Source organism: Erinaceus europaeus, chromosome 18, assembly GCF_950295315.1.
Source record: "Erinaceus europaeus chromosome 18, mEriEur2.1, whole genome shotgun sequence".
Taxonomy (NCBI): Eukaryota; Metazoa; Chordata; class Mammalia; order Eulipotyphla; family Erinaceidae; genus Erinaceus; species Erinaceus europaeus.
Window position 1 is genome coordinate 78,337,000 of NC_080179.1, and position 26,067 is coordinate 78,363,066.

General features: G+C 53.2%; 10 non-coding genes across 10 annotated transcripts; all 10 read left to right on the plus strand.

Annotated features, from left to right (window-relative positions):
* Positions 1–1,903: 1,903 nt before the first annotated feature.
* Positions 1,904–2,022, plus strand: LOC132534567 (5S ribosomal RNA). The gene has a single exon (XR_009546263.1). It is a non-coding gene; the product is annotated as a 5S ribosomal RNA (ribosomal RNA).
* A 2,355-nt stretch (positions 2,023–4,377) lies between these two features.
* Positions 4,378–4,496, plus strand: LOC132534428 (5S ribosomal RNA). The gene has a single exon (XR_009546155.1). It is a non-coding gene; the product is annotated as a 5S ribosomal RNA (ribosomal RNA).
* A 2,395-nt stretch (positions 4,497–6,891) lies between these two features.
* Positions 6,892–7,010, plus strand: LOC132534568 (5S ribosomal RNA). Its single transcript, XR_009546264.1, has one exon. It is a non-coding gene; the product is annotated as a 5S ribosomal RNA (ribosomal RNA).
* A 2,391-nt stretch (positions 7,011–9,401) lies between these two features.
* Positions 9,402–9,520, plus strand: LOC132534569 (5S ribosomal RNA). Its single transcript, XR_009546265.1, has one exon. It is a non-coding gene; the product is annotated as a 5S ribosomal RNA (ribosomal RNA).
* Positions 9,521–11,889: 2,369 nt separating this feature from the next.
* On the plus strand, positions 11,890–12,008 carry LOC132534571 (5S ribosomal RNA). Its single transcript, XR_009546267.1, has one exon. It is a non-coding gene; the product is annotated as a 5S ribosomal RNA (ribosomal RNA).
* A 2,393-nt stretch (positions 12,009–14,401) lies between these two features.
* Positions 14,402–14,520, plus strand: LOC132534572 (5S ribosomal RNA). Its single transcript, XR_009546268.1, has one exon. It is a non-coding gene; the product is annotated as a 5S ribosomal RNA (ribosomal RNA).
* A 2,397-nt stretch (positions 14,521–16,917) lies between these two features.
* On the plus strand, positions 16,918–17,036 carry LOC132534573 (5S ribosomal RNA). Its single transcript, XR_009546269.1, has one exon. It is a non-coding gene; the product is annotated as a 5S ribosomal RNA (ribosomal RNA).
* Positions 17,037–19,425: 2,389 nt separating this feature from the next.
* LOC132534574 (5S ribosomal RNA) lies at positions 19,426–19,544 on the plus strand. Its single transcript, XR_009546270.1, has one exon. It is a non-coding gene; the product is annotated as a 5S ribosomal RNA (ribosomal RNA).
* A 2,360-nt stretch (positions 19,545–21,904) lies between these two features.
* Positions 21,905–22,023, plus strand: LOC132534575 (5S ribosomal RNA). Its single transcript, XR_009546272.1, has one exon. It is a non-coding gene; the product is annotated as a 5S ribosomal RNA (ribosomal RNA).
* A 2,375-nt stretch (positions 22,024–24,398) lies between these two features.
* LOC132534365 (5S ribosomal RNA) lies at positions 24,399–24,517 on the plus strand. Its single transcript, XR_009546086.1, has one exon. It is a non-coding gene; the product is annotated as a 5S ribosomal RNA (ribosomal RNA).
* Positions 24,518–26,067: the final 1,550 nt, after the last annotated feature.

Sequence of the window (26,067 nt, forward strand, 5' to 3'; positions counted from 1 at the left end):
CAGGGATCCTTACGCCAGTCCTTGTGCTTTGCGCCAGGTGTGCTTAAGCTTCTCTCTCTCTGTCTCTGTCTCTCTCTGCCTCTCTCCCTCTCTCTGTCTCTCTCCCTCTCTCTCTCAAATTTATTTATTTATTTATTTATTTATTTATCAAAAAGAAACATTGAGAAAACCACTGGAGAAGAGGGGTCCAACTGCACACAATTCCCACCACCAGAACTCTGTATCCCCTCCCCTCCCTTGCCCTCCCCTCCTCTGGTAGCTTTCCAATTCTTTATCCCTCTGGGAGTATGGACCCAGGGTCACTGTGGGATGCAGAAGGTGTGTGTGCGTGTGTGTGTGTGTGTGTGTGTGTGCGTGCGTGCGTGCGTGCGTGTGTGTGCACGCGTGTGTACGTGTGCATGTGCATGTGCGTGTGCGTGTGCATGTGCGTGTGTGGTGTGCGGGTGGGAGTTCTGGCTTCTGTAACTGCTTCCCAGCTGAACATGAGCGTTGACAGGTCGGTCCATACTGCAACCTGGCTCTCTCTTTCCCTAGCGGGGAAGGGCTCTGGGGAAGCGGAGCTCCAGGACACATGGGTGGGGTTGTCTGTCCAGGGAAGTCTGGTCAGCATCATGCTAGCATCTGGAACCTGGTGGTGCAAAATAGAGTTAACTTATAAATCCAAACCAATTGTTGACCAATGATGGGCCTAAAGAGTGGACTAGTACAGATGAAGAGTGTGGTTGCTCTCCATTTTGTAGACAGCTAGGAGGCATATTTGAGTTACATTCCAAAGGGCCTGTGGCTATACTAGTGTTTGTTTGTTTGTTTGTTTGTTTGTTTGTTTGTTTTTCAGCCTGAGCCTGAAATCTGAAATGCAGGTAGATCCTAATTATTCTCTGGGGAGGCAATGTCATGGCTGGCAGAAGGACCAGAAAGCTGGATCAGGGATGAGAGTAGCTCCCAAATCTGGGAAAGGTGTATAAATATTCTTGGCCATCAACCCAATTGATGTGATGTGATCTGATCTGGGGTCCATATTCAGCTTAGGAGTGAGCCTATGTGAATTGGGTTAACTTTGCAAAAGCCCTGCTTCCCTTTTCTCTCTCTCTCTCTCTCTCTCTCTCTCTCTCTCAAGTGTCTCCCTCTCTCTCCCTCTTTCTTTCTTTCTCTCTCTCTCCCTCAGCTTCTTTCTCCTTTCTTTTCTTCCTAACTTCTTTCTGCTCTCTGTCATATCAGTACTCACCTAGGGTTTAGGGTAATGCTGGTCATTGAACTCTTCTTTTCCTCTCTACATTTTTTTTTATGTTGTCAGTAAGTAATGACTTAACTATTGAAGTACTACCTGGACCCTTAGGCAAGACAACTGCTTTGCCACCACCAGACCTTTTCTTCTCCTCCTCCTGCTCCTCCTCCTGCTCCTCCACCTCCTCCTCCTCAGCTGGGATTGGGTCTCCCTGTGGGAGTGGGGCTTGTGCTCTCCTTGGCCCTGGTGCCTGGTTCTCCCGCTCCAGGAGAAGCAGTTGGGTGGGTCAGCAGGCAGCCTGTGGAGCAGAGGCAGTTAGCCGGCAGCAGGCATCATGCAGGCAGGCAGGCAGGCAGGCAGGCAGGCAGGCAGGCAGGCAGGCTGTCCGTGTGTATGTGGCGTGCGTGTGGGTGCGCAGCGTGTCCCCGCATGTGTCGCTGCCAGCCTGCCTGCCTGTGCAGCGGTGTGGGCTTTGTGAGGGGTGCCGGGTGGTGATGGTGGTGGTGGCTGGGGCGGAGGCTGGGGCGGCGTGGGGTGGGTGGGGGTGGTGTGTTGGGTGCAGGTGGCCAGCGGGCACTCGTGGAGGGGTGGCAGTGTGCGGAGCCGGCCAGTGGGCGTCGCTGTTGCGCCGGCGGCTGGCGGCTTGGCTTCTTGAGGCCGGCAGAAAGGGCTGTGTGCGTCTACGGCCATACCACCCTGAACACGCCCGATCTCGTCTGATCTCGGAAGCTAAGCAGGGTCGGGCCTGGTTAGTACTTGGATGGGAGACCGCCTGGGAATACCGGGTGCTGTAGGCTTTTGCTGCCTGCCTGCCTGCCTGCCTGCCTCTGCAGCGCATTGCCCAGCAGCTTGTCCTGGGCACACGACCCCTTCTTCTCTCTCGCTCTCTCTCTTTTTCATCTGTTCTGGACAAGTTGTTTTTTTGGAAAGACTTTTTTATGGATGAGAACGATAGGAGGACAGAGGGAGAACCACACATCACTCTGGCTGCCGGGGATCCAACTCGGGACCTCATGCTTGAGAGTCTAAAGCTTGACCACCCCACCACCTCCCGGAATCCTTTTTGAAAATCATTGTTATGTCTTGATTCATTCCCTTTGGTTGCCCTGGTTGTTTTATTGTTGGAGTTATGATGGATGTCGTTGTTGTTGGATAGGACCGAGAGAAATGGAGAGTGGAGGGGAAGACAGAGAGGGAGAGAGAAAGACAGACACCCACAGACCTGCTTCACCACTTGGGAAGCGACTCCCCTGCAGGTGGGGAGCCGGGGGCTCGAACAGGGATCCTTACGCCAGTCCTTGTGCTTTGCGCCAGGTGTGCTTAAGCTTCTCTCTCTCTGTCTCTGTCTCTCTCTGCCTCTCTCCCTCTCTCTGTCTCTCTCCCTCTCTCTCTCAAATTTATTTATTTATTTATTTATTTATTTATCAAAAAGAAACATTGAGAAAACCACTGGAGAAGAGGGGTCCAACTGCACACAATTCCCACCACCAGAACTCTGTATCCCCTCCCCTCCCTTGCCCTCCCCTCCTCTGGTAGCTTTCCAATTCTTTATCCCTCTGGGAGTATGGACCCAGGGTCACTGTGGGATGCAGAAGGTGTGTGTGCGTGTGTGTGTGTGTGTGTGTGTGTGTGCGTGCGTGCGTGCGTGTGTGTGCACGCGTGTGTACGTGTGCATGTGCATGTGCGTGTGCGTGTGCATGTGCGTGTGTGGTGTGCGGGTGGGAGTTCTGGCTTCTGTAACTGCTTCCCAGCTGAACATGAGCGTTGACAGGTCGGTCCATACTGCAACCTGGCTCTCTCTTTCCCTAGCGGGGAAGGGCTCTGGGGAAGCGGAGCTCCAGGACACATGGGTGGGGTTGTCTGTCCAGGGAAGTCTGGTCAGCATCATGCTAGCATCTGGAACCTGGTGGTGCAAAATAGAGTTAACTTATAAATCCAAACCAATTGTTGACCAATGATGGGCCTAAAGAGTGGACTAGTACAGATGAAGAGTGTGGTTGCTCTCCATTTTGTAGACAGCTAGGAGGCATATTTGAGTTACATTCCAAAGGGCCTGTGGCTATACTAGTGTTTGTTTGTTTGTTTGTTTTTCAGCCTGAGCCTGAAATCTGAAATGCAGGTAGATCCTAATTATTCTCTGGGGAGGCAATGTCATGGCTGGCAGAAGGACCAGAAAGCTGGATCAGGGATGAGAGTAGCTCCCAAATCTGGGAAAGGTGTATAAATATTCTTGGCCATCAACCCAATTGATGTGATGTGATCTGATCTGGGGTCCATATTCAGCTTAGGAGTGAGCCTATGTGAATTGGGTTAACTTTGCAAAAGCCCTGCTTCCCTTTTCTCTCTCTCTCTCTCAAGTGTCTCCCTCTCTCTCCCTCTTTCTTTCTTTCTTTCTTTCTCTCTCTCTCCCTCAGCTTCATTCTCCTTTCTTTTCTTCCTAACTTCTTTCTTCTCTCTGTCATATCAGTACTCACCTAGGGTTTAGGGTAATGCTGGTCATTGAACTCTTCTTTTCCTCTCTACATTTTTTTTTATGTTGTCAGTAAGTAATGACTTAACTATTGAAGTACTACCTGGACCCTTAGGCAAGACAACTGCTTTGCCACCACCAGACCTTTTCTTCTCCTCCTCCTGCTCCTCCTCCTGCTCCTCCACCTCCTCCTCCTCAGCTGGGATTGGGTCTCCCTGTGGGAGTGGGGCTTGTGCTCTCCTTGGCCCTGGTGCCTGGTTCTCCCACTCCAGGAGAAGCAGTTGGGTGGGTCAGCAGGCAGCCTGTGGAGCAGAGGCAGTTAGCCGGCAGCAGGCATCATGCAGGCAGGCAGGCAGGCAGGCAGGCAGGCAGGCAGGCAGGCAGGCTGTCCGTGTGTATGTGGCGTGCGTGTGGGTGCGCAGCGTGTCCCCGCATGTGTCGCTGCCAGCCTGCCTGCCTGTGCAGCGGTGTGGGCTTTGTGAGGGGTGCTGGGTGGTGATGGTGGTGGTGGCTGGGGCGGAGGCTGGGGCGGCGTGGGGTGGGTGGGGGTGGTGTGTTGGGTGCAGGTGGCCAGCGGGCACTCGTGGAGGGGTGGCAGTGTGCGGAGCCGGCCAGTGGGCGTCGCTGTTGCGCCGGCGGCTGGCGGCTTGGCTTCTTGAGGCCGGCAGAAAGGGCTGTGTGCGTCTATGGCCATACCACCCTGAACACGCCCGATCTCGTCTGATCTCGGAAGCTAAGCAGGGTCGGGCCTGGTTAGTACTTGGATGGGAGACCGCCTGGGAATACCGGGTGCTGTAAGCTTTTGCTGCCAGCCTGCCTGCCTGCCTGCCTGCCTCTGCAGCGCATTGCACAGCAGCTTGTCCTGGGCACACGACCCCTTCTTCTCTCTCGCTCTCTCTCTTTTTCATCTGTTCTGGACAAGTTGTTTTTTTGGAAAGACTTTTTTATGGATGAGAACGATAGGAGGACAGAGGGAGAACCACACATCACTCTGGCACATGTGCTGCCGGGGATCCAACTCGGGACCTCATGCTTGAGAGTCTAAAGCTTGACCACCCCACCACCTCCCGGAATCCTTTTGGAAAATCATTGTTATGTCTTGATTCATTCCCTTTGGTTGCCCTGGTTGTTTTATTGTTGGAGTTATGATGGATGTCGTTGTTGTTGGATAGGACCGAGAGAAATGGAGAGTGGAGGGGAAGACAGAGAGGGAGAGAGAAAGACAGACACCCACAGACCTGCTTCACCACTTGGGAAGCGACTCCCCTGCAGGTGGGGAGCCGGGGGCTCGAACAGGGATCCTTACGCCAGTCCTTGTGCTTTGCGCCAGGTGTGCTTAAGCTTCTCTCTCTCTGTCTCTGTCTCTCTCTGCCTCTCTCCCTCTCTCTGTCTCTCTCCCTCTCTCTCTCAAATTTATTTATTTATTTATTTATTTATTTATTTATTTATTTATCAAAAAGAAACATTGAGAAAACCACTGGAGAAGAGGGGTCCAACTGCACACAATTCCCACCACCAGAACTCTGTATCCCCTCCCCTCCCTTGCCCTCCCCTCCTCTGGTAGCTTTCCAATTCTTTATCCCTCTGGGAGTATGGACCCAGGGTCACTGTGGGATGCAGAAGGTGTGTGTGCGTGTGTGTGTGTGTGTGCGTGCGTGCGTGCGTGTGTGTGCACGCGTGTGTACGTGTGCATGTGCATGTGCGTGTGCGTGTGCATGTGCGTGTGTGGTGTGCGGGTGGGAGTTCTGGCTTCTGTAACTGCTTCCCAGCTGAACATGAGCGTTGACAGGTCGGTCCATACTGCAACCTGGCTCTCTCTTTCCCTAGCGGGGAAGGGCTCTGGGGAAGCGGAGCTCCAGGACACATGGGTGGGGTTGTCTGTCCAGGGAAGTCTGGTCAGCATCATGCTAGCATCTGGAACCTGGTGGTGCAAAATAGAGTTAACTTATAAATCCAAACCAATTGTTGACCAATGATGGGCCTAAAGAGTGGACTAGTACAGATGAAGAGTGTGGTTGCTCTCCATTTTGTAGACAGCTAGGAGGCATATTTGAGTTACATTCCAAAGGGCCTGTGGCTATACTAGTGTTTGTTTGTTTGTTTGTTTGTTTGTTTTTCAGCCTGAGCCTGAAATCTGAAATGCAGGTAGATCCTAATTATTCTCTGGGGAGGCAATGTCATGGCTGGCAGAAGGACCAGAAAGCTGGATCAGGGATGAGAGTAGCTCCCAAATCTGGGAAAGGTGTATAAATATTCTTGGCCATCAACCCAATTGATGTGATGTGATGTGATGTGATCTGATCTGGGGTCCATATTCAGCTTAGGAGTGAGCCTATGTGAATTGGGTTAACTTTGCAAAAGCCCTGCTTCCCTTTTCTCTCTCTCTCTCTCTCTCTCTCTCTCTCTCTCTCAAGTGTCTCCCTCTCTCTCCCTCTTTCTTTCTTTCTTTCTTTCTCTCTCTCTCCCTCAGCTTCTTTCTCCTTTCTTTTCTTCCTAACTTCTTTCTGCTCTCTGTCATATCAGTACTCACCTAGGGTTTAGGGTAATGCTGGTCATTGAACTCTTCTTTTCCTCTCTACATTTTTTTTTATGTTGTCAGTAAGTAATGACTTAACTATTGAAGTACTACCTGGACCCTTAGGCAAGACAACTGCTTTGCCACCACCAGACCTTTTCTTCTCCTCCTCCTGCTCCTCCTCCTGCTCCTCCACCTCCTCCTCCTCAGCTGGGAGTGGGTCTCCCTGTGGGAGTGGGGCTTGTGCTCTCCTTGGCCCTGGTGCCTGGTTCTCCCGCTCCAGGAGAAGCAGTTGGGTGGGTCAGCAGGCAGCCTGTGGAGCAGAGGCAGTTAGCCGGCAGCAGGCATCATGCAGGCAGGCAGGCAGGCAGGCAGGCAGGCAGGCTGTCCGTGTGTATGTGGCGTGCGTGTGGGTGCGCAGCGTGTCCCCGCATGTGTCGCTGCCAGCCTGCCTGCCTGTGCAGCGGTGTGGGCTTTGTGAGGGGTGCCGGGTGGTGATGGTGGTGGTGGCTGGGGCGGAGGCTGGGGCGGCGTGGGGTGGGTGGGGGTGGTGTGTTGGGTGCAGGTGGCCAGCGGGCACTCGTGGAGGGGTGGCAGTGTGCGGAGCCGGCCAGTGGGCGTCGCTGTTGCGCCGGCGGCTGGCGGCTTGGCTTCTTGAGGCCGGCAGAAAGGGCTGTGTGCGTCTACGGCCATACCACCCTGAACACGCCCGATCTCGTCTGATCTCGGAAGCTAAGCAGGGTCGGGCCTGGTTAGTACTTGGATGGGAGACCGCCTGGGAATACCGGGTGCTGTAGGCTTTTGCTGCCTGCCTGCCTGCCTGCCTGCCTGCCTCTGCAGCGCATTGCCCAGCAGCTTGTCCTGGGCACACGACCCCTTCTTCTCTCTCGCTCTCTCTCTTTTTCATCTGTTCTGGACAAGTTGTTTTTTTGGAAAGACTTTTTTATGGATGAGAACGATAGGAGGACAGAGGGAGAACCACACATCACTCTGGCACATGTGCTGCCGGGGATCCAACTCGGGACCTCATGCTTGAGAGTCTAAAGCTTGACCACCCCACCACCTCCCGGAATCCTTTTGGAAAATCATTGTTATGTCTTGATTCATTCCCTTTGGTTGCCCTGGTTGTTTTATTGTTGGAGTTATGATGGATGTCGTTGTTGTTGGATAGGACCGAGAGAAATGGAGAGTGGAGGGGAAGACAGAGAGGGAGAGAGAAAGACAGACACCCACAGACCTGCTTCACCACTTGGGAAGCGACTCCCCTGCAGGTGGGGAGCCGGGGGCTCGAACAGGGATCCTTACGCCAGTCCTTGTGCTTTGCGCCAGGTGTGCTTAAGCTTCTCTCTCTCTGTCTCTGTCTCTCTCTGCCTCTCTCCCTCTCTCTGTCTCTCTCCCTCTCTCTCTCAAATTTATTTATTTATTTATTTATTTATTTATCAAAAAGAAACATTGAGAAAACCACTGGAGAAGAGGGGTCCAACTGCACACAATTCCCACCACCAGAACTCTGTATCCCCTCCCCTCCCTTGCCCTCCCCTCCTCTGGTAGCTTTCCAATTCTTTATCCCTCTGGGAGTATGGACCCAGGGTCACTGTGGGATGCAGAAGGTGTGTGTGCGTGTGTGTGTGTGTGTGTGTGTGTGTGCGTGCGTGCGTGCGTGTGTGTGCACGCGTGTGTACGTGTGCATGTGCATGTGCGTGTGCGTGTGCATGTGCGTGTGTGGTGTGCGGGTGGGAGTTCTGGCTTCTGTAACTGCTTCCCAGCTGAACATGAGCGTTGACAGGTCGGTCCATACTGCAACCTGGCTCTCTCTTTCCCTAGCGGGGAAGGGCTCTGGGGAAGCGGAGCTCCAGGACACATGGGTGGGGTTGTCTGTCCAGGGAAGTCTGGTCAGCATCATGCTAGCATCTGGAACCTGGTGGTGCAAAATAGAGTTAACTTATAAATCCAAACCAATTGTTGACCAATGATGGGCCTAAAGAGTGGACTAGTACAGATGAAGAGTGTGGTTGCTCTCCATTTTGTAGACAGCTAGGAGGCATATTTGAGTTACATTCCAAAGGGCCTGTGGCTATACTAGTGTTTGTTTGTTTGTTTGTTTGTTTGTTTTTCAGCCTGAGCCTGAAATCTGAAATGCAGGTAGATCCTAATTATTCTCTGGGGAGGCAATGTCATGGCTGGCAGAAGGACCAGAAAGCTGGATCAGGGATGAGAGTAGCTCCCAAATCTGGGAAAGGTGTATAAATATTCTTGGCCATCAACCCAATTGATGTGATGTGATGTGATGTGATCTGATCTGGGGTCCATATTCAGCTTAGGAGTGAGCCTATGTGAATTGGGTTAACTTTGCAAAAGCCCTGCTTCCCTTTTCTCTCTCTCTCTCTCTCTCTCTCTCTCTCTCAAGTGTCTCCCTCTCTCTCCCTCTTTCTTTCTTTCTCTCTCTCCCTCAGCTTCTTTCTCCTTTCTTTTCTTCCTAACTTCTTTCTGCTCTCTGTCATATCAGTACTCACCTAGGGTTTAGGGTAATGCTGGTCATTGAACTCTTCTTTTCCTCTCTACATTTTTTTTTATGTTGTCAGTAAGTAATGACTTAACTATTGAAGTACTACCTGGACCCTTAGGCAAGACAACTGCTTTGCCACCACCAGACCTTTTCTTCTCCTCCTCCTGCTCCTCCTCCTGCTCCTCCACCTCCTCCTCCTCAGCTGGGAGTGGGTCTCCCTGTGGGAGTGGGGCTTGTGCTCTCCTTGGCCCTGGTGCCTGGTTCTCCCGCTCCAGGAGAAGCAGTTGGGTGGGTCAGCAGGCAGCCTGTGGAGCAGAGGCAGTTAGCCGGCAGCAGGCATCATGCAGGCAGGCAGGCAGGCAGGCAGGCAGGCAGGCAGGCAGGCAGGCTGTCCGTGTGTATGTGGCGTGCGTGTGGGTGCGCAGCGTGTCCCCGCATGTGTCGCTGCCAGCCTGCCTGCCTGTGCAGCGGTGTGGGCTTTGTGAGGGGTGCCGGGTGGTGATGGTGGTGGTGGCTGGGGCGGAGGCTGGGGCGGCGTGGGGTGGGTGGGGGTGGTGTGTTGGGTGCAGGTGGCCAGCGGGCACTCGTGGAGGGGTGGCAGTGTGCGGAGCCGGCCAGTGGGCGTCGCTGTTGCGCCGGCGGCTGGCGGCTTGGCTTCTTGAGGCCGGCAGAAAGGGCTGTGTGCGTCTACGGCCATACCACCCTGAACACGCCCGATCTCGTCTGATCTCGGAAGCTAAGCAGGGTCGGGCCTGGTTAGTACTTGGATGGGAGACCGCCTGGGAATACCGGGTGCTGTAGGCTTTTGCTGCCTGCCTGCCTGCCTGCCTGCCTGCCTCTGCAGCGCATTGCCCAGCAGCTTGTCCTGGGCACACGACCCCTTCTTCTCTCTCGCTCTCTCTCTTTTTCATCTGTTCTGGACAAGTTGTTTTTTTGGAAAGACTTTTTTATGGATGAGAACGATAGGAGGACAGAGGGAGAACCACACATCACTCTGGCACATGTGCTGCCGGGGATCCAACTCGGGACCTCATGCTTGAGAGTCTAAAGCTTGACCACCCCACCACCTCCCGGAATCCTTTTGGAAAATCATTGTTATGTCTTGATTCATTCCCTTTGGTTGCCCTGGTTGTTTTATTGTTGGAGTTATGATGGATGTCGTTGTTGTTGGATAGGACCGAGAGAAATGGAGAGTGGAGGGGAAGACAGAGAGGGAGAGAGAAAGACAGACACCCACAGACCTGCTTCACCACTTGGGAAGCGACTCCCCTGCAGGTGGGGAGCCGGGGGCTCGAACAGGGATCCTTACGCCAGTCCTTGTGCTTTGCGCCAGGTGTGCTTAAGCTTCTCTCTCTCTGTCTCTGTCTCTCTCTGCCTCTCTCCCTCTCTCTGTCTCTCTCCCTCTCTCTCTCAAATTTATTTATTTATTTATTTATTTATCAAAAAGAAACATTGAGAAAACCACTGGAGAAGAGGGGTCCAACTGCACACAATTCCCACCACCAGAACTCTGTATCCCCTCCCCTCCCTTGCCCTCCCCTCCTCTGGTAGCTTTCCAATTCTTTATCCCTCTGGGAGTATGGACCCAGGGTCACTGTGGGATGCAGAAGGTGTGTGTGCGTGTGTGTGTGTGTGTGTGCGTGCGTGCGTGCGTGCGTGTGTGTGCACGCGTGTGTACGTGTGCATGTGCATGTGCGTGTGCGTGTGCATGTGCGTGTGTGGTGTGCGGGTGGGAGTTCTGGCTTCTGTAACTGCTTCCCAGCTGAACATGAGCGTTGACAGGTCGGTCCATACTGCAACCTGGCTCTCTCTTTCCCTAGCGGGGAAGGGCTCTGGGGAAGCGGAGCTCCAGGACACATGGGTGGGGTTGTCTGTCCAGGGAAGTCTGGTCAGCATCATGCTAGCATCTGGAACCTGGTGGTGCAAAATAGAGTTAACTTATAAATCCAAACCAATTGTTGACCAATGATGGGCCTAAAGAGTGGACTAGTACAGATGAAGAGTGTGGTTGCTCTCCATTTTGTAGACAGCTAGGAGGCATATTTGAGTTACATTCCAAAGGGCCTGTGGCTATACTAGTGTTTGTTTGTTTGTTTGTTTGTTTGTTTTTCAGCCTGAGCCTGAAATCTGAAATGCAGGTAGATCCTAATTATTCTCTGGGGAGGCAATGTCATGGCTGGCAGAAGGACCAGAAAGCTGGATCAGGGATGAGAGTAGCTCCCAAATCTGGGAAAGGTGTATAAATATTCTTGGCCATCAACCCAATTGATGTGATGTGATGTGATGTGATCTGATCTGGGGTCCATATTCAGCTTAGGAGTGAGCCTATGTGAATTGGGTTAACTTTGCAAAAGCCCTGCTTCCCTTTTCTCTCTCTCTCTCTCTCTCTCTCTCTCTCTCAAGTGTCTCCCTCTCTCTCCCTCTTTCTTTCTTTCTTTCTCTCTCTCTCCCTCAGCTTCTTTCTCCTTTCTTTTCTTCCTAACTTCTTTCTGCTCTCTGTCATATCAGTACTCACCTAGGGTTTAGGGTAATGCTGGTCATTGAACTCTTCTTTTCCTCTCTACATTTTTTTTTATGTTGTCAGTAAGTAATGACTTAACTATTGAAGTACTACCTGGACCCTTAGGCAAGACAACTGCTTTGCCACCACCAGACCTTTTCTGCTCCTCCTCCTGCTCCTCCACCTCCTCCTCCTCAGCTGGGAGTGGGTCTCCCTGTGGGAGTGGGGCTTGTGCTCTCCTTGGCCCTGGTGCCTGGTTCTCCCGCTCCAGGAGAAGCAGTTGGGTGGGTCAGCAGGCAGCCTGTGGAGCAGAGGCAGTTAGCCGGCAGCAGGCATCATGCAGGCAGGCAGGCAGGCAGGCAGGCAGGCAGGCAGGCTGTCCGTGTGTATGTGGCGTGCGTGTGGGTGCGCAGCGTGTCCCCGCATGTGTCGCTGCCAGCCTGCCTGCCTGTGCAGCGGTGTGGGCTTTGTGAGGGGTGCCGGGTGGTGATGGTGGTGGTGGCTGGGGCGGAGGCTGGGGCGGCGTGGGGTGGGTGGGGGTGGTGTGTTGGGTGCAGGTGGCCAGCGGGCACTCGTGGAGGGGTGGCAGTGTGCGGAGCCGGCCAGTGGGCGTCGCTGTTGCGCCGGCGGCTGGCGGCTTGGCTTCTTGAGGCCGGCAGAAAGGGCTGTGTGCGTCTACGGCCATACCACCCTGAACACGCCCGATCTCGTCTGATCTCGGAAGCTAAGCAGGGTCGGGCCTGGTTAGTACTTGGATGGGAGACCGCCTGGGAATACCGGGTGCTGTAGGCTTTTGCTGCCTGCCTGCCTGCCTGCCTGCCTGCCTCTGCAGCGCATTGCCCAGCAGCTTGTCCTGGGCACACGACCCCTTCTTCTCTCTCGCTCTCTCTCTTTTTCATCTGTTCTGGACAAGTTGTTTTTTTGGAAAGACTTTTTTATGGATGAGAACGATAGGAGGACAGAGGGAGAACCACACATCACTCTGGCACATGTGCTGCCGGGGATCCAACTCGGGACCTCATGCTTGAGAGTCTAAAGCTTGACCACCCCACCACCTCCCGGAATCCTTTTGGAAAATCATTGTTATGTCTTGATTCATTCCCTTTGGTTGCCCTGGTTGTTTTATTGTTGGAGTTATGATGGATGTCGTTGTTGTTGGATAGGACCGAGAGAAATGGAGAGTGGAGGGGAAGACAGAGAGGGAGAGAGAAAGACAGACACCCACAGACCTGCTTCACCACTTGGGAAGCGACTCCCCTGCAGGTGGGGAGCCGGGGGCTCGAACAGGGATCCTTACGCCAGTCCTTGTGCTTTGCGCCAGGTGTGCTTAAGCTTCTCTCTCTCTGTCTCTGTCTCTCTCTGCCTCTCTCCCTCTCTCTGTCTCTCTCCCTCTCTCTCTCAAATTTATTTATTTATTTATTCATTTATTTATCAAAAAGAAACATTGAGAAAACCACTGGAGAAGAGGGGTCCAACTGCACACAATTCCCACCACCAGAACTCTGTATCCCCTCCCCTCCCTTGCCCTCCCCTCCTCTGGTAGCTTTCCAATTCTTTATCCCTCTGGGAGTATGGACCCAGGGTCACTGTGGGATGCAGAAGGTGTGTGTGCGTGTGTGTGTGTGTGTGTGTGTGCGTGCGTGCGTGCGTGTGTGTGCACGCGTGTGTACGTGTGCATGTGCATGTGCGTGTGCGTGTGCATGTGCGTGTGTGGTGTGCGGGTGGGAGTTCTGGCTTCTGTAACTGCTTCCCAGCTGAACATGAGCGTTGACAGGTCGGTCCATACTGCAACCTGGCTCTCTCTTTCCCTAGCGGGGAAGGGCTCTGGGGAAGCGGAGCTCCAGGACACATGGGTGGGGTTGTCTGTCCAGGGAAGTCTGGTCAGCATCATGCTAGCATCTGGAACCTGGTGGTGCAAAATAGAGTTAACTTATAAATCCAAACCAATTGTTGACCAATGATGGGCCTAAAGAGTGGACTAGTACAGATGAAGAGTGTGGTTGCTCTCCATTTTGTAGACAGCTAGGAGGCATATTTGAGTTACATTCCAAAGGGCCTGTGGCTATACTAGTGTTTGTTTGTTTGTTTGTTTGTTTGTTTTTCAGCCTGAGCCTGAAATCTGAAATGCAGGTAGATCCTAATTATTCTCTGGGGAGGCAATGTCATGGCTGGCAGAAGGACCAGAAAGCTGGATCAGGGATGAGAGTAGCTCCCAAATCTGGGAAAGGTGTATAAATATTCTTGGCCATCAACCCAATTGATGTGATGTGATGTGATGTGATCTGATCTGGGGTCCATATTCAGCTTAGGAGTGAGCCTATGTGAATTGGGTTAACTTTGCAAAAGCCCTGCTTCCCTTTTCTCTCTCTCTCTCTCTCTCTCTCTCTCTCTCAAGTGTCTCCCTCTCTCTCCCTCTTTCTTTCTTTCTTTCTCTCTCTCTCCCTCAGCTTCTTTCTCCTTTCTTTTCTTCCTAACTTCTTTCTGCTCTCTGTCATATCAGTACTCACCTAGGGTTTAGGGTAATGCTGGTCATTGAACTCTTCTTTTCCTCTCTACATTTTTTTTTATGTTGTCAGTAAGTAATGACTTAACTATTGAAGTACTACCTGGACCCTTAGGCAAGACAACTGCTTTGCCACCACCAGACCTTTTCTTCTCCTCCTCCTGCTCCTCCTCCTGCTCCTCCACCTCCTCCTCCTCAGCTGGGAGTGGGTCTCCCTGTGGGAGTGGGGCTTGTGCTCTCCTTGGCCCTGGTGCCTGGTTCTCCCGCTCCAGGAGAAGCAGTTGGGTGGGTCAGCAGGCAGCCTGTGGAGCAGAGGCAGTTAGCCGGCAGCAGGCATCATGCAGGCAGGCAGGCAGGCAGGCAGGCAGGCAGGCAGGCAGGCAGGCTGTCCGTGTGTATGTGGCGTGCGTGTGGGTGCGCAGCGTGTCCCCGCATGTGTCGCTGCCAGCCTGCCTGCCTGTGCAGCGGTGTGGGCTTTGTGAGGGGTGCCGGGTGGTGATGGTGGTGGTGGCTGGGGCGGAGGCTGGGGCGGCGTGGGGTGGGTGGGGGTGGTGTGTTGGGTGCAGGTGGCCAGCGGGCACTCGTGGAGGGGTGGCAGTGTGCGGAGCCGGCCAGTGGGCGTCGCTGTTGCGCCGGCGGCTGGCGGCTTGGCTTCTTGAGGCCGGCAGAAAGGGCTGTGTGCGTCTACGGCCATACCACCCTGAACACGCCCGATCTCGTCTGATCTCGGAAGCTAAGCAGGGTCGGGCCTGGTTAGTACTTGGATGGGAGACCGCCTGGGAATACCGGGTGCTGTAGGCTTTTGCTGCCTGCCTGCCTGCCTGCCTGCCTGCCTCTGCAGCGCATTGCCCAGCAGCTTGTCCTGGGCACACGACCCCTTCTTCTCTCTCGCTCTCTCTCTTTTTCATCTGTTCTGGACAAGTTGTTTTTTTGGAAAGACTTTTTTATGGATGAGAACGATAGGAGGACAGAGGGAGAACCACACATCACTCTGGCACATGTGCTGCCGGGGATCCAACTCGGGACCTCATGCTTGAGAGTCTAAAGCTTGACCACCCCACCACCTCCCGGAATCCTTTTGGAAAATCATTGTTATGTCTTGATTCATTCCCTTTGGTTGCCCTGGTTGTTTTATTGTTGGAGTTATGATGGATGTCGTTGTTGTTGGATAGGACCGAGAGAAATGGAGAGTGGAGGGGAAGACAGAGAGGGAGAGAGAAAGACAGACACCCACAGACCTGCTTCACCACTTGGGAAGCGACTCCCCTGCAGGTGGGGAGCCGGGGGCTCGAACAGGGATCCTTACGCCAGTCCTTGTGCTTTGCGCCAGGTGTGCTTAAGCTTCTCTCTCTCTGTCTCTGTCTCTCTCTGCCTCTCTCCCTCTCTCTGTCTCTCTCCCTCTCTCTCTCAAATTTATTTATTTATTTATTCATTTATTTATCAAAAAGAAACATTGAGAAAACCACTGGAGAAGAGGGGTCCAACTGCACACAATTCCCACCACCAGAACTCTGTATCCCCTCCCCTCCCTTGCCCTCCCCTCCTCTGGTAGCTTTCCAATTCTTTATCCCTCTGGGAGTATGGACCCAGGGTCACTGTGGGATGCAGAAGGTGTGTGTGCGTGTGTGTGTGTGTGTGTGTGTGTGCGTGCGTGCGTGCGTGTGTGTGCACGCGTGTGTACGTGTGCATGTGCATGTGCGTGTGCGTGTGCATGTGCGTGTGTGGTGTGCGGGTGGGAGTTCTGGCTTCTGTAACTGCTTCCCAGCTGAACATGAGCGTTGACAGGTCGGTCCATACTGCAACCTGGCTCTCTCTTTCCCTAGCGGGGAAGGGCTCTGGGGAAGCGGAGCTCCAGGACACATGGGTGGGGTTGTCTGTCCAGGGAAGTCTGGTCAGCATCATGCTAGCATCTGGAACCTGGTGGTGCAAAATAGAGTTAACTTATAAATCCAAACCAATTGTTGACCAATGATGGGCCTAAAGAGTGGACTAGTACAGATGAAGAGTGTGGTTGCTCTCCATTTTGTAGACAGCTAGGAGGCATATTTGAGTTACATTCCAAAGGGCCTGTGGCTATACTAGTGTTTGTTTGTTTGTTTGTTTGTTTGTTTTTCAGCCTGAGCCTGAAATCTGAAATGCAGGTAGATCCTAATTATTCTCTGGGGAGGCAATGTCATGGCTGGCAGAAGGACCAGAAAGCTGGATCAGGGATGAGAGTAGCTCCCAAATCTGGGAAAGGTGTATAAATATTCTTGGCCATCAACCCAATTGATGTGATGTGATGTGATGTGATCTGATCTGGGGTCCATATTCAGCTTAGGAGTGAGCCTATGTGAATTGGGTTAACTTTGCAAAAGCCCTGCTTCCCTTTTCTCTCTCTCTCTCTCTCTCTCTCTCTCTCTCTCAAGTGTCTCCCTCTCTCTCCCTCTTTCTTTCTTTCTTTCTCTCTCTCTCCCTCAGCTTCTTTCTCCTTTCTTTTCTTCCTAACTTCTTTCTGCTCTCTGTCATATCAGTACTCACCTAGGGTTTAGGGTAATGCTGGTCATTGAACTCTTCTTTTCCTCTCTACATTTTTTTTTATGTTGTCAGTAAGTAATGACTTAACTATTGAAGTACTACCTGGACCCTTAGGCAAGACAACTGCTTTGCCACCACCAGACCTTTTCTTCTCCTCCTCCTGCTCCTCCTCCTGCTCCTCCACCTCCTCCTCCTCAGCTGGGAGTGGGTCTCCCTGTGGGAGTGGGGCTTGTGCTCTCCTTGGCCCTGGTGCCTGGTTCTCCCGCTCCAGGAGAAGCAGTTGGGTGGGTCAGCAGGCAGCCTGTGGAGCAGAGGCAGTTAGCCGGCAGCAGGCATCATGCAGGCAGGCAGGCAGGCAGGCAGGCAGGCAGGCAGGCAGGCAGGCTGTCCGTGTGTATGTGGCGTGCGTGTGGGTGCGCAGCGTGTCCCCGCATGTGTCGCTGCCAGCCTGCCTGCCTGTGCAGCGGTGTGGGCTTTGTGAGGGGTGCCGGGTGGTGATGGTGGTGGTGGCTGGGGCGGAGGCTGGGGCGGCGTGGGGTGGGTGGGGGTGGTGTGTTGGGTGCAGGTGGCCAGCGGGCACTCGTGGAGGGGTGGCAGTGTGCGGAGCCGGCCAGTGGGCGTCGCTGTTGCGCCGGCGGCTGGCGGCTTGGCTTCTTGAGGCCGGCAGAAAGGGCTGTGTGCGTCTACGGCCATACCACCCTGAACACGCCCGATCTCGTCTGATCTCGGAAGCTAAGCAGGGTCGGGCCTGGTTAGTACTTGGATGGGAGACCGCCTGGGAATACCGGGTGCTGTAGGCTTTTGCTGCCTGCCTGCCTGCCTGCCTGCCTGCCTCTGCAGCGCATTGCCCAGCAGCTTGTCCTGGGCACACGACCCCTTCTTCTCTCTCGCTCTCTCTCTTTTTCATCTGTTCTGGACAAGTTGTTTTTTTGGAAAGACTTTTTTATGGATGAGAACGATAGGAGGACAGAGGGAGAACCACACATCACTCTGGCACATGTGCTGCCGGGGATCCAACTCGGGACCTCATGCTTGAGAGTCTAAAGCTTGACCACCCCACCACCTCCCGGAATCCTTTTGGAAAATCATTGTTATGTCTTGATTCATTCCCTTTGGTTGCCCTGGTTGTTTTATTGTTGGAGTTATGATGGATGTCGTTGTTGTTGGATAGGACCGAGAGAAATGGAGAGTGGAGGGGAAGACAGAGAGGGAGAGAGAAAGACAGACACCCACAGACCTGCTTCACCACTTGGGAAGCGACTCCCCTGCAGGTGGGGAGCCGGGGGCTCGAACAGGGATCCTTACGCCAGTCCTTGTGCTTTGCGCCAGGTGTGCTTAAGCTTCTCTCTCTCTGTCTCTGTCTCTCTCTGCCTCTCTCCCTCTCTCTGTCTCTCTCCCTCTCTCTCTCAAATTTATTTATTTATTTATTTATTTATCAAAAAGAAACATTGAGAAAACCACTGGAGAAGAGGGGTCCAACTGCACACAATTCCCACCACCAGAACTCTGTATCCCCTCCCCTCCCTTGCCCTCCCCTCCTCTGGTAGCTTTCCAATTCTTTATCCCTCTGGGAGTATGGACCCAGGGTCACTGTGGGATGCAGAAGGTGTGTGTGCGTGTGTGTGTGTGTGTGTGTGTGTGTGCGTGCGTGCGTGCGTGTGTGTGCACGCGTGTGTACGTGTGCATGTGCATGTGCGTGTGCGTGTGCATGTGCGTGTGTGGTGTGCGGGTGGGAGTTCTGGCTTCTGTAACTGCTTCCCAGCTGAACATGAGCGTTGACAGGTCGGTCCATACTGCAACCTGGCTCTCTCTTTCCCTAGCGGGGAAGGGCTCTGGGGAAGCGGAGCTCCAGGACACATGGGTGGGGTTGTCTGTCCAGGGAAGTCTGGTCAGCATCATGCTAGCATCTGGAACCTGGTGGTGCAAAATAGAGTTAACTTATAAATCCAAACCAATTGTTGACCAATGATGGGCCTAAAGAGTGGACTAGTACAGATGAAGAGTGTGGTTGCTCTCCATTTTGTAGACAGCTAGGAGGCATATTTGAGTTACATTCCAAAGGGCCTGTGGCTATACTAGTGTTTGTTTGTTTGTTTGTTTGTTTGTTTTTCAGCCTGAGCCTGAAATCTGAAATGCAGGTAGATCCTAATTATTCTCTGGGGAGGCAATGTCATGGCTGGCAGAAGGACCAGAAAGCTGGATCAGGGATGAGAGTAGCTCCCAAATCTGGGAAAGGTGTATAAATATTCTTGGCCATCAACCCAATTGATGTGATGTGATGTGATGTGATCTGATCTGGGGTCCATATTCAGCTTAGGAGTGAGCCTATGTGAATTGGGTTAACTTTGCAAAAGCCCTGCTTCCCTTTTCTCTCTCTCTCTCTCTCTCTCTCTCTCAAGTGTCTCCCTCTCTCTCCCTCTTTCTTTCTTTCTTTCTCTCTCTCTCCCTCAGCTTCTTTCTCCTTTCTTTTCTTCCTAACTTCTTTCTGCTCTCTGTCATATCAGTACTCACCTAGGGTTTAGGGTAATGCTGGTCATTGAACTCTTCTTTTCCTCTCTACATTTTTTTTTATGTTGTCAGTAAGTAATGACTTAACTATTGAAGTACTACCTGGACCCTTAGGCAAGACAACTGCTTTGCCACCACCAGACCTTTTCTTCTCCTCCTCCTGCTCCTCCTCCTGCTCCTCCACCTCCTCCTCCTCAGCTGGGAGTGGGTCTCCCTGTGGGAGTGGGGCTTGTGCTCTCCTTGGCCCTGGTGCCTGGTTCTCCCGCTCCAGGAGAAGCAGTTGGGTGGGTCAGCAGGCAGCCTGTGGAGCAGAGGCAGTTAGCCGGCAGCAGGCATCATGCAGGCAGGCAGGCAGGCAGGCAGGCAGGCAGGCAGGCAGGCAGGCTGTCCGTGTGTATGTGGCGTGCGTGTGGGTGCGCAGCGTGTCCCCGCATGTGTCGCTGCCAGCCTGCCTGCCTGTGCAGCGGTGTGGGCTTTGTGAGGGGTGCCGGGTGGTGATGGTGGTGGTGGCTGGGGCGGAGGCTGGGGCGGCGTGGGGTGGGTGGGGGTGGTGTGTTGGGTGCAGGTGGCCAGCGGGCACTCGTGGAGGGGTGGCAGTGTGCGGAGCCGGCCAGTGGGCGTCGCTGTTGCGCCGGCGGCTGGCGGCTTGGCTTCTTGAGGCCGGCAGAAAGGGCTGTGTGCGTCTACGGCCATACCACCCTGAACACGCCCGATCTCGTCTGATCTCGGAAGCTAAGCAGGGTCGGGCCTGGTTAGTACTTGGATGGGAGACCGCCTGGGAATACCGGGTGCTGTAGGCTTTTGCTGCCTGCCTGCCTGCCTGCCTGCCTGCCTCTGCAGCGCATTGCCCAGCAGCTTGTCCTGGGCACACGACCCCTTCTTCTCTCTCGCTCTCTCTCTTTTTCATCTGTTCTGGACAAGTTGTTTTTTTGGAAAGACTTTTTTATGGATGAGAACGATAGGAGGACAGAGGGAGAACCACACATCACTCTGGCACATGTGCTGCCGGGGATCCAACTCGGGACCTCATGCTTGAGAGTCTAAAGCTTGACCACCCCACCACCTCCCGGAATCCTTTTGGAAAATCATTGTTATGTCTTGATTCATTCCCTTTGGTTGCCCTGGTTGTTTTATTGTTGGAGTTATGATGGATGTCGTTGTTGTTGGATAGGACCGAGAGAAATGGAGAGTGGAGGGGAAGACAGAGAGGGAGAGAGAAAGACAGACACCCACAGACCTGCTTCACCACTTGGGAAGCGACTCCCCTGCAGGTGGGGAGCCGGGGGCTCGAACAGGGATCCTTACGCCAGTCCTTGTGCTTTGCGCCAGGTGTGCTTAAGCTTCTCTCTCTCTGTCTCTGTCTCTCTCTGCCTCTCTCCCTCTCTCTGTCTCTCTCCCTCTCTCTCTCAAATTTATTTATTTATTTATTCATTTATTTATCAAAAAGAAACATTGAGAAAACCACTGGAGAAGAGGGGTCCAACTGCACACAATTCCCACCACCAGAACTCTGTATCCCCTCCCCTCCCTTGCCCTCCCCTCCTCTGGTAGCTTTCCAATTCTTTATCCCTCTGGGAGTATGGACCCAGGGTCACTGTGGGATGCAGAAGGTGTGTGTGCGTGTGTGTGTGTGTGTGTGTGTGTGTGCGTGCGTGCGTGCGTGTGTGTGCACGCGTGTGTACGTGTGCATGTGCATGTGCGTGTGCGTGTGCATGTGCGTGTGTGGTGTGCGGGTGGGAGTTCTGGCTTCTGTAACTGCTTCCCAGCTGAACATGAGCGTTGACAGGTCGGTCCATACTGCAACCTGGCTCTCTCTTTCCCTAGCGGGGAAGGGCTCTGGGGAAGCGGAGCTCCAGGACACATGGGTGGGGTTGTCTGTCCAGGGAAGTCTGGTCAGCATCATGCTAGCATCTGGAACCTGGTGGTGCAAAATAGAGTTAACTTATAAATCCAAACCAATTGTTGACCAATGATGGGCCTAAAGAGTGGACTAGTACAGATGAAGAGTGTGGTTGCTCTCCATTTTGTAGACAGCTAGGAGGCATATTTGAGTTACATTCCAAAGGGCCTGTGGCTATACTAGTGTTTGTTTGTTTGTTTGTTTGTTTGTTTTTCAGCCTGAGCCTGAAATCTGAAATGCAGGTAGATCCTAATTATTCTCTGGGGAGGCAATGTCATGGCTGGCAGAAGGACCAGAAAGCTGGATCAGGGATGAGAGTAGCTCCCAAATCTGGGAAAGGTGTATAAATATTCTTGGCCATCAACCCAATTGATGTGATGTGATGTGATGTGATCTGATCTGGGGTCCATATTCAGCTTAGGAGTGAGCCTATGTGAATTGGGTTAACTTTGCAAAAGCCCTGCTTCCCTTTTCTCTCTCTCTCTCTCTCTCTCAAGTGTCTCCCTCTCTCTCCCTCTTTCTTTCTTTCTCTCTCTCCCTCAGCTTCTTTCTCCTTTCTTTTCTTCCTAACTTCTTTCTGCTCTCTGTCATATCAGTACTCACCTAGGGTTTAGGGTAATGCTGGTCATTGAACTCTTCTTTTCCTCTCTACATTTTTTTTATGTTGTCAGTAAGTAATGACTTAACTATTGAAGTACTACCTGGACCCTTAGGCAAGACAACTGCTTTGCCACCACCAGACCTTTTCTTCTCCTCCTCCTGCTCCTACACCTCCTCCTCCTCAGCTGGGAGTGGGTCTCCCTGTGGGAGTGGGGCTTGTGCTCTCCTTGGCCCTGGTGCCTGGTTCTCCCGCTCCAGGAGAAGCAGTTGGGTGGGTCAGCAGGCAGCCTGTGGAGCAGAGGCAGTTAGCCGGCAGCAGGCATCATGCAGGCAGGCAGGCAGGCAGGCAGGCAGGCAGGCAGGCTGTCCGTGTGTATGTGGCGTGCGTGTGGGTGCGCAGCGTGTCCCCGCATGTGTCGCTGCCAGCCTGCCTGCCTGTGCAGCGGTGTGGGCTTTGTGAGGGGTGCCGGGTGGTGATGGTGGTGGTGGCTGGGGCGGAGGCTGGGGCGGCGTGGGGTGGGTGGGGGTGGTGTGTTGGGTGCAGGTGGCCAGCGGGCACTCGTGGAGGGGTGGCAGTGTGCGGAGCCGGCCAGTGGGCGTCGCTGTTGCGCCGGCGGCTGGCGGCTTGGCTTCTTGAGGCCGGCAGAAAGGGCTGTGTGCGTCTACGGCCATACCACCCTGAACACGCCCGATCTCGTCTGATCTCGGAAGCTAAGCAGGGTCGGGCCTGGTTAGTACTTGGATGGGAGACCGCCTGGGAATACCGGGTGCTGTAGGCTTTTGCTGCCTGCCTGCCTGCCTGCCTGCCTGCCTGCCTCTGCAGCGCATTGCCCAGCAGCTTGTCCTGGGCACACGACCCCTTCTTCTCTCTCGCTCTCTCTCTTTTTCATCTGTTCTGGACAAGTTGTTTTTTTGGAAAGACTTTTTTATGGATGAGAACGATAGGAGGACAGAGGGAGAACCACACATCACTCTGGCACATGTGCTGCCGGGGATCCAACTCGGGACCTCATGCTTGAGAGTCTAAAGCTTGACCACCCCACCACCTCCCGGAATCCTTTTTGAAAATCATTGTTATGTCTTGATTCATTCCCTTTGGTTGCCCTGGTTGTTTTATTGTTGGAGTTATGATGGATGTCGTTGTTGTTGGATAGGACCGAGAGAAATGGAGAGTGGAGGGGAAGACAGAGAGGGAGAGAGAAAGACAGACACCCACAGACCTGCTTCACCACTTGGGAAGCGACTCCCCTGCAGGTGGGGAGCCGGGGGCTCGAACAGGGATCCTTACGCCAGTCCTTGTGCTTTGCGCCAGGTGTGCTTAAGCTTCTCTCTCTCTGTCTCTGTCTCTCTCTGCCTCTCTCCCTCTCTCTGTCTCTCTCCCTCTCTCTCTCAAATTTATTTATTTATTTATTCATTTATTTATCAAAAAGAAACATTGAGAAAACCACTGGAGAAGAGGGGTCCAACTGCACACAATTCCCACCACCAGAACTCTGTATCCCCTCCCCTCCCTTGCCCTCCCCTCCTCTGGTAGCTTTCCAATTCTTTATCCCTCTGGGAGTATGGACCCAGGGTCACTGTGGGATGCAGAAGGTGTGTGTGCGTGTGTGTGTGTGTGTGTGTGTGTGTGCGTGCGTGCGTGCGTGTGTGTGCACGCGTGTGTACGTGTGCATGTGCATGTGCGTGTGCGTGTGCATGTGCGTGTGTGGTGTGCGGGTGGGAGTTCTGGCTTCTGTAACTGCTTCCCAGCTGAACATGAGCGTTGACAGGTCGGTCCATACTGCAACCTGGCTCTCTCTTTCCCTAGCGGGGAAGGGCTCTGGGGAAGCGGAGCTCCAGGACACATGGGTGGGGTTGTCTGTCCAGGGAAGTCTGGTCAGCATCATGCTAGCATCTGGAACCTGGTGGTGCAAAATAGAGTTAACTTATAAATCCAAACCAATTGTTGACCGATGATGGGCCTAAAGAGTGGACTAGTACAGATGAAGAGTGTGGTTGCTCTCCATTTTGTAGACAGCTAGGAGGCATATTTGAGTTACATTCCAAAGGGCCTGTGGCTATACTAGTGTTTGTTTGTTTGTTTGTTTGTTTGTTTTTCAGCCTGAGCCTGAAATCTGAAATGCAGGTAGATCCTAATTATTCTCTGGGGAGGCAATGTCATGGCTGGCAGAAGGACCAGAAAGCTGGATCAGGGATGAGAGTAGCTCCCAAATCTGGGAAAGGTGTATAAATATTCTTGGCCATCAACCCAATTGATGTGATGTGATGTGATGTGATCTGATCTGGGGTCCATATTCAGCTTAGGAGTGAGCCTATGTGAATTGGGTTAACTTTGCAAAAGCCCTGCTTCCCTTTTCTCTCTCTCTCTCTCTCTCTCTCTCTCTCTCAAGTGTCTCCCTCTCTCTCCCTCTTTCTTTCTTTCTCTCTCTCCCTCAGCTTCTTTCTCCTTTCTTTTCTTCCTAACTTCTTTCTGCTCTCTGTCATATCAGTACTCACCTAGGGTTTAGGGTAATGCTGGTCATTGAACTCTTCTTTTCCTCTCTACATTTTTTTTTATGTTGTCAGTAAGTAATGACTTAACTATTGAAGTACTACCTGGACCCTTAGGCAAGACAACTGCTTTGCCACCACCAGACCTTTTCTTCTCCTCCTCCTGCTCCTACACCTCCTCCTCCTCAGCTGGGAGTGGGTCTCCCTGTGGGAGTGGGGCTTGTGCTCTCCTTGGCCCTGGTGCCTGGTTCTCCCGCTCCAGGAGAAGCAGTTGGGTGGGTCAGCAGGCAGCCTGTGGAGCAGAGGCAGTTAGCCGGCAGCAGGCATCATGCAGGCAGGCAGGCAGGCAGGCAGGCAGGCAGGCAGGCTGTCCGTGTGTATGTGGCGTGCGTGTGGGTGCGCAGCGTGTCCCCGCATGTGTCGCTGCCAGCCTGCCTGCCTGTGCAGCGGTGTGGGCTTTGTGAGGGGTGCCGGGTGGTGATGGTGGTGGTGGCTGGGGCGGAGGCTGGGGCGGCGTGGGGTGGGTGGGGGTGGTGTGTTGGGTGCAGGTGGCCAGCGGGCACTCGTGGAGGGGTGGCAGTGTGCGGAGCCGGCCAGTGGGCGTCGCTGTTGCGCCGGCGGCTGGCGGCTTGGCTTCTTGAGGCCGGCAGAAAGGGCTGTGTGCGTCTACGGCCATACCACCCTGAACACGCCCGATCTCGTCTGATCTCGGAAGCTAAGCAGGGTCGGGCCTGGTTAGTACTTGGATGGGAGACCGCCTGGGAATACCGGGTGCTGTAGGCTTTTGCTGCCTGCCTGCCTGCCTGCCTGCCTCTGCAGCGCATTGCCCAGCAGCTTGTCCTGGGCACACGACCCCTTCTTCTCTCTCGCTCTCTCTCTTTTTCATCTGTTCTGGACAAGTTGTTTTTTTGGAAAGACTTTTTTATGGATGAGAACGATAGGAGGACAGAGGGAGAACCACACATCACTCTGGCACATGTGCTGCCGGGGATCCAACTCGGGACCTCATGCTTGAGAGTCTAAAGCTTGACCACCCCACCACCTCCCGGAATCCTTTTTGAAAATCATTGTTATGTCTTGATTCATTCCCTTTGGTTGCCCTGGTTGTTTTATTGTTGGAGTTATGATGGATGTCGTTGTTGTTGGATAGGACCGAGAGAAATGGAGAGTGGAGGGGAAGACAGAGAGGGAGAGAGAAAGACAGACACCCACAGACCTGCTTCACCACTTGGGAAGCGACTCCCCTGCAGGTGGGGAGCCGGGGGCTCGAACAGGGATCCTTACGCCAGTCCTTGTGCTTTGCGCCAGGTGTGCTTAAGCTTCTCTCTCTCTGTCTCTGTCTCTCTCTGCCTCTCTCCCTCTCTCTGTCTCTCTCCCTCTCTCTCTCAAATTTATTTATTTATTTATTTATTTATTTATTTATCAAAAAGAAACATTGAGAAAACCACTGGAGAAGAGGGGTCCAACTGCACACAATTCCCACCACCAGAACTCTGTATCCCCTCCCCTCCCTTGCCCTCCCCTCCTCTGGTAGCTTTCCAATTCTTTATCCCTCTGGGAGTATGGACCCAGGGTCACTGTGGGATGCAGAAGGTGTGTGTGCGTGTGTGTGTGTGTGTGTGTGTGTGTGTGCGTGCGTGCGTTTGTGTGCACGCGTGTGTACGTGTGCATGTGCATGTGCGTGTGCGTGTGCATGTGCGTGTGTGGTGTGCGGGTGGGAGTTCTGGCTTCTGTAACTGCTTCCCAGCTGAACATGAGCGTTGACAGGTCGGTCCATACTGCAACCTGGCTCTCTCTTTCCCTAGCGGGGAAGGGCTCTGGGGAAGCGGAGCTCCAGGACACATGGGTGGGGTTGTCTGTCCAGGGAAGTCTGGTCAGCATCATGCTAGCATCTGGAACCTGGTGGTGCAAAATAGAGTTAACTTATAAATCCAAACCAATTGTTGACCAATGATGGGCCTAAAGAGTGGACTAGTACAGATGAAGAGTGTGGTTGCTCTCCATTTTGTAGACAGCTAGGAGGCATATTTGAGTTACATTCCAAAGGGCCTGTGGCTATACTAGTGTTTCTTTGTTTGTTTGTTTGTTTGTTTGTTTTTCAGCCTGAGCCTGAAATCTGAAATGCAGGTAGATCCTAATTATTCTCTGGGGAGGCAATGTCATGGCTGGCAGAAGGACCAGAAAGCTGGATCAGGGATGAGAGTAGCTCCCAAATCTGGGAAAGGTGTATAAATATTCTTGGCCATCAACCCAATTGATGTGATGTGATCTGATCTGGGGTCCATATTCAGCTTAGGAGTGAGCCTATGTGAATTGGGTTAACTTTGCAAAAG